This window comes from Echiichthys vipera (genome assembly GCF_963691815.1).
Source record: "Echiichthys vipera genome assembly, chromosome: 21".
NCBI classification, from domain to species: Eukaryota; Metazoa; Chordata; class Actinopteri; order Perciformes; family Trachinidae; genus Echiichthys; species Echiichthys vipera.
Window position 1 is genome coordinate 1247992 of NC_139846.1, and position 7094 is coordinate 1255085.

Here is a 7094-nt window from a genome sequence, read left to right on the forward strand (position 1 = left end):
AACGCAGAAAGGCCGGAGGCTGTAGAGACCCTCGAATATACATTAGGCATTAAGGACTAAAAGCGCCACAGGGGGATAGCCCCTAGGTGAGCCTAGAAAGCCACCATAGGTCTGGGACCTAAAGGTTCTGGGAACCAAAGAAAAAATTGTAGGTCTGGGACCTAAAGGTTCTGGGAACCAAAGTATAAGAAATACTTAAAAACTGTGTTTGTTTGTGGGATTGTTGTATGGGAGGTTTCGAGGATAATAGAGAACACAAACAGATAAAAGTGTTAGTAGGTTTCTGTGATGGTGGATACACCCTGTCTGGAGCCGCTGATGGTGAAACACTGTCAGTAGAAGCTTGTTGCAGACATCACAGAAAAGCCTGACGATTAAACTCACCACTGGTCTTCTCTTATCTGGGGGTACATAAATAACGGGGCTGTGACACTCGGCTTTTGGTCATTAAAACTAGTGATTAACATCGTCTCACTCCGCTCTATCACGGTAGAGTAGAAGCTTGAGTGAGGGGAGGATCACTAGGGACTAGATTCACTGACCAGATAACGAGTGTGTGTGAATAAAGAATAAATAAATACCTGTGAATAGTACTTTAACAGCTGAAATAACTATGGCAGGCCCTGTAGCGTCCCGGCTGATTGATGGTCGGACTCTTTAACTGATGGTTCACAAGTGTTTATTTTTGGGCAAAATAGATGATACAGTTGCTCCATTAAATCTTTTGACACCTTGAAGACTCTGAACACACAGTGAACACACCGTGAACAATAAGAGTAAAAGCTATGGAATAAAACTAAATAATATAATACCATCTATGTAATATCATGTTCAATAATATCAAAATAGTGTGTTTTTAATCTTTTACAGAAAATGAATTGTCATTTACAATCATGAATATGATATATAAATAAATTTTATATATATATATATATAATATCCCTTTTAACCTATTATCTTGATTACAAACTCAGAATAGAGTGCAATAAACAAACATATTTAACTTAAAAAATGATATTATAACTGTCAGTTTGCAGCTTTAACTTCCAAAGATTGTTAATGCACATAAAAATAATGATGTATTTATTAAATACTAGCAAGCAGTGTAATGAAATAATTGTCTCCTTCAGAAAGACAGATGCTCTGAATCGCTCCAAAACAGCGTTACTGATTAAATTAAAAGCTTAAAATAGACTTGTATAAAACGATGCAAAACAATACAAGGACATCCCGTTTTGATAAAGCATTAAGCACCACAGTGAAACAAAATGATGACAAACCTTGTGCCTTTATCCACCAGGTGCTTAACAAACTTGTCGGTTTACATTTCCTTAAGTTTTTGCACTTTTGATAGACCCGTTCAAGTACTAACGGCTGCGGCCTGCTGCAGAGCCGGCTGCGGCCTGCTGCTGCAGACGTCCAGCAGGTCCAGCCCCCGCCCATGACACACACAGCCCCGCCCATGACACACACGTCACATGCCAAGCTCTGCCTACTCGGTAAAAAACAGCGCCTGGATGGAGGATTTTCTCCTACTACTACGCTAGTCATAAAAACGGTCTTTGCGCTATTAATAAATAGGTTTGTCATTGTTTATGTCATTAATGGAAACCCGAGAACAGCAAAATGCAGAAAAGTGAGGGATTATTTTATAGGCTACATAAATTATCATGTATCAAGAATCAAGAATTTTTATTGTCATAATGACATTTTTCATCGACTCCCGGCTTAAAAATACACGATAAATAAAGCACACAATAAAATAACGTATGACGAAAAAATAACAAGTAAGACGAAGGACTTAACACTTAAAAGGACACAACAAAATGTAAACACAACAAAAGACCTAAACACTAGAAGCAGACACAACAATGTAAAACACAACAAAATAAATGACTAACAACAACTTATAGACTAACAACAAGATATGACACTAAAGTATGTGCAATAGAAGGTGTGTGCAATGAGATATAAATATACAAAATAACAAAACTACGAAAGCGCAGCTTAGTGCGTGTAGTGTGTAGATGGTGAGTGTGTGTGTGTGTGTGGCTGCATGTGGGGGCTTAGTTTGGGTGGGGGGTTGGTCAGCTGGGGTGTGTGAGAAGGGGCGAGAGGGTGCTTGTGGGTGTTGGGTGGAGAGAAGCGATGTGAATCGTAAGAAGACTTATTCTTAGACTTAGACAAACTTTATTGTCATTCAAGCACATTTGCATATACCTGAACGAAATTACGTTGCAAGGCTCCAGAACCACCAAAAAAAATATACAATATAAATATAAATGGATAAAAAGTAAAAGGTAAAATATAAAATATAAAAGGAGGCAAGATTTAGACATATCTACAACAAAATAAAATAAAATATAGCATCTAAGAGACAGAAAGTTACACAGCTGTTTGAAGTGAATGTTAGCAGCAAAAATATATATATGTATATATGTATATATATATATGACGAACTCAGCATTGGCCTTGCACGAATCCAATTCACACCTAACTTGTTGGTTTGTGCCAGATGTTTTTTTGATTACATGAATTGGATTGCTTGGACCAGTGAATGTCTTTTTAACAGCAAAAATAGAATTTAGTGGGTCAATGCACTGACAGCTTAAATGGCGTTCAGCTGTGATGTCTTTTTTGCCACGGTGTTTCCTATTAATATGCACCCTTAAATTGCGTCTGTTGAGTTTAAGACCACAGTGTACACACTTGATCTTGACCTGATGTTGTCCACGCACTTGCATTTGCTGCTGAGCAGTGGGAGCTGGGGCTGCTTCAGGGCTCTCGGTGACAGTGGCTGCTTCGGGGCTCTCGGTGACAGTGGCTGCTTCGGGGCTCTCGGTGACAGTGGCTGCTTCAGCAGTGATGTATTTTTTCCCACAGTGTTTTCGTTTAATATGCACTCTTAAATTGCGTCTGTTGAGTTGAAGACCACAGTGTACACACTTGATCTTAACCTGCACATTCATTTGTGGTTGAGCAGCGGTGACAGTGGCTGCTTCGGGGCTCTCGGTGACAGTGGCCGCTTCGGGGCTCTCGGTGACAGTGGCTTCTTCGGGGCTCTCGGTGACACTGGCTGCTTCGGGGCTCTCGGTGACACTGGCTGCTATGGGGCTCACGGTGGCTGTTTTTTGGCTCTTGGGAACAGATCTTACAGCACAGACTTTTAAGTGAGAAATGAAATGGTTCCTTCTTATAATAGTTGTGTCACAGGTGAGGCAGTGAAAATGGTGAGCGTCTCTGCATTTAAAGCTGCATTTGCAGATTCGGTATTCTGCAAAACAAAATATTTATTACATTAGAGTTATTGACAGCCTAACACAAGTACAGTATTTGCTTCTGTAGACCACATAAAGAGTGACAATACCTCCATGGCGGACTGCTGCATCCAAATGTTTTTTCATATGGTGCACTATACTGTCATGCTGGCTTGTCTTAAAAGGACAACAAAGACAGTTATAAGATTCCCCTGAGGGAAAAACTGGCTCCTCACTTGCTGCGAAATGGGTTGGATGCTGAACAAAAATAGAAGAACAATTGACCATTAGATTCAAGATACACAAGGCATATTAGCATTAACATTATTATAAGTCTCAAGTCTTTAAAAAAGAAAAGTCATATGTCTCTTCTAGTTGTAATGAGCCTTCTCTCATATGCACTTTTTTCCTAAGAATACTACACAGCTATATCTAAGCAATTCATGGCATTTACTGTGTTATTGTCACTCCTTTATCTATTAGCATATAGTATCAGTACTGATTAGTTGTTGGTTGCATATATAATCACTTTAAACAGGCTATTGCAATGCAATATGAAGAAAACACACCATGAATGTTTCCTTTAAAGGAAACTTGCCCCCTGTTGTGCAGGCGCAGTGGGACCAGAAAGAAAACAAATACAGAAAATGGTGCACCTCCCCCAGTCCAATACATTGTAATTAACATAATTCCAACTAGTGCAAAACATCCAACGAAAGACATTTCACTGCATGTCAGAAGTTTCAAATTAAAAATTAGAGGTTGTTCACGAGTCCAGAGATGTGAATAAAGTTTTTCATTTAATGCATTTATTGTAGCAACGTAATTTCACTCACCGACATAATTTCTCCTTGATGAAATCTTCTAATCGACTACCTGCAGAGAGAGAGAGTGTGTAATGGCTGCAGCGGCTGCGGGTGCGGGGCTTGGCTGTCGGGCGGGAGGCGGGGCTTCACCTTCTAGCGGGAGGCGGGGCTGCTGGCGGGAGGCGGGACCTGTTTGAGGCGGGACCTGCTTGATCGTCTGCAGCGGTCCAGCCCCGCTGCAGACGATTGTATTGCAGCAGGCCGCAGCCGTTACCCACTCGACCCGTTTGCAAGACATTTAAAAACTGTAAAGTTGTTCTTTTTTTCTCTTTTCCGGTTACACTCTATCAAAATAAAAGCACAAGCCTAAAAACAGGAAGTAACGGTAAAAAATAAACACATTTTAAGAGATTTCTCATGAAAATGCAACTACACATTTTGGGAATATGATGTGCTATATTAAAGGTAATTTACAGGCCGAGGATTAGGTTGGGATGAATACTGGCAGCGAGTAGTAGGACGGGTGAAGCGAGCCAGAGAATATGGTAAAATATGTATGTATATGTATGTAATATATTGTTCAGTTAGAGGAGGAGTTAGAGGAGGACAGAGCACGTGAAGAAGTAGTGGGAAACAGAAATAATGGTCTGAGTAGGTTGTGGCATAAGAGAAAGAAGGAGGAGAAGGAATAGGAGAAGAGGGAGGAGCGAAGAGCAGATTTGCATATGGCCGGACTGGCAGCTGAGAGTGTAGAGACAGCTGAGAAATAGGGCAGAAGAGAAGGAGGCAGAAACAGTACCCCCACCCTATCCACACCCACACCCGTCACCATCAGCCCCTTCAGCAAGTAGAATTTATCCAGATTTGTCTTTACAGTTACCTACGATTGAGGCAGAAGGAAGTATGAAGGTAAGAATGAGAAGAAACGCAGATTATGAGGATACGAAAAAGAGGGAAGAAAGACTATAGTATAATAACAGGTGAATCTGAGAGGGTGAGACTTCAGACAGAAGAGGAGAGACAGTGGGAGGAGGAAAAACAGTAGAAGGAGAGACAGTGTCAGAGAGGAGCGCGATATGAGGAAAGGAGGGTGCATGAGAGGGCACAACAGAAAGGAGGGGCTTTCGGAGAGACAGTATGAGAGAAGAAGTTAGAGGGAGAAATAGAGGGAGCAGCAACACACATGACAGCGACACAAAGCAGGAAAACCCAAACCTGAGACTGACTTAACTGACTCAGACCACTCTGTCGCTTTTCTGGCTTCTACAGTCATAGTCAAACACAGGAGAAAGAGAGAGGGATTTAAAAACAAACACGTAAATCTAAAAAATCAGTATGATGAGTTCAGGCTCAGCTGGAACATGGTTACAGAACTTAGCTGGTCTAACCGTAGGCACAGAGTTCACCATGAATGAATGAATGAATTTAAATTTTTGGTTCTACATCAGATGTTAAATAAAATGACATAATGTTTTGACAATTTCAACCAAAAAAAAAAGGATTAAAGGGGCTGAAGCAACTTGCTTTTATTAGCCCACCCTAACATCACAGTTCTGACTGTTTAAACACAACGTATTTACTTATGATTAAACATATATTTGATTAAAAGTATATTTACTTATACTTAAACAAATGAAATCATTTACTTACCTTATATACATTTAAACATATTATACATGTAAACACACACACATACTCACAAAGCAAAAATCTAAATCTGCAGAATCAAAATTCATATTTGCTTAAATAAGCTTTACTTTTTTCTCATTTCCATGTATTCAATAATCAAAATGAATAACATTTCCCTTTTGTCATTTATTTATTTATTTATTCTCTTTTCCAATCATAACATTTATACATATGCATCAATTATTTCAAATTTCAAGGTTTCTAAATATCGGTCGTGTTGTAATTACTTTCGGTTTATCATTAAGGTCATTCCACATTTTTACACCAATAACGGACGCGCATCTTTGTCTAATGTTAGTTCTTGCTTTTCTTGTTTTAAATCGAAGCAGTCCTCTTAAATTATAGCAATTGTTTCTTAATTTAAATAAAGATTGAATACCTGTAGGAAGATTTTTTACAGCTCTGAATAAGATTTCAAGAATTTTTAGCTTGACTATATCCATGAATTTAAAATATTAGATTTTATGAAAAGCTCCTTAGTAGAGTCACAGTATCCCATTATAGGTGAATGTGAGAGGATTAAGATTCAAGATTCAAGAAGCTTCATTTATCCTGAGGGAAATTATTGTGCAACAGTTTCAATACAAAGGTGAGAAAGGATCAGAGTAACAATAAGCATAAAAACATAATAAAATAAAATAAAGCTAACATCAAATAAATCAAACAATAACTAATGTGACAGAGTGCAACAGACGTTGTGGTTAAGCGTAGGTATATACAATATACAACAATACGCAGCGTGCAGTTTAGCAGGATATGAAATAAAATAAGTACAAACTAAATAAGTGGTAAAGAGCGATAATTGAAACAGTGTTAAAAATGTAGCAGCATTTCCTACAGAACTAATAATTATTTGGACAGAAATATGGATTAGGGACAACAGACCAATTAGATTTAGATGCAGAAAAGACTGGCAGGAAAGATCAGGAACAATCCAGGGTCAGATCCACTGCAGGGATCAATGTTTAAAGCTGCAGTTATGAAAGGAACAGATAAGGAAGTGCAGGCAAAGATGGAGGATGACCCCAGAGCAGACATAGAGCCATTACACATATGGATGAGGACACTTCAACATCACATGCGTAGAGCAGATGAAAGAAAGGCTGTGAGCAAAACAGAGATAGAGAATTTGAAAATACAACTGACCAAATTACAGTTAGAGACACAAGCACAGATGAGCCAACAACAGGAGGAGCCAGCGCCAATGGGAATCCCCAGTTCCAGTTGCCCCGGTTGCAGGCATATTTTATACAGGACCCCCTCCCCAGGGACCATGGAACCCGCCAGGACCATGGGGCCCACCACAATCAAATTATAGAGGAGGAAGAGGACGAGGCTTTAA

The 7094-nt window shown here is 39.4% G+C and overlaps 1 long non-coding RNA gene across 1 annotated transcript; it reads right to left on the bottom strand.

Moving 5' to 3' along the window:
• Positions 1–2579: 2579 nt before the first annotated feature.
• On the bottom strand, positions 2580–4233 carry LOC310963714. The gene is made up of 3 exons (XR_014593704.1): positions 4094–4233; positions 3368–3515; positions 2580–3274 (listed from the first exon to the last, which is right to left on the bottom strand). It is a non-coding gene; the product is annotated as an uncharacterized lncRNA (long non-coding RNA).
• Between the last annotated feature and the right edge of the window lie 2861 nt (positions 4234–7094).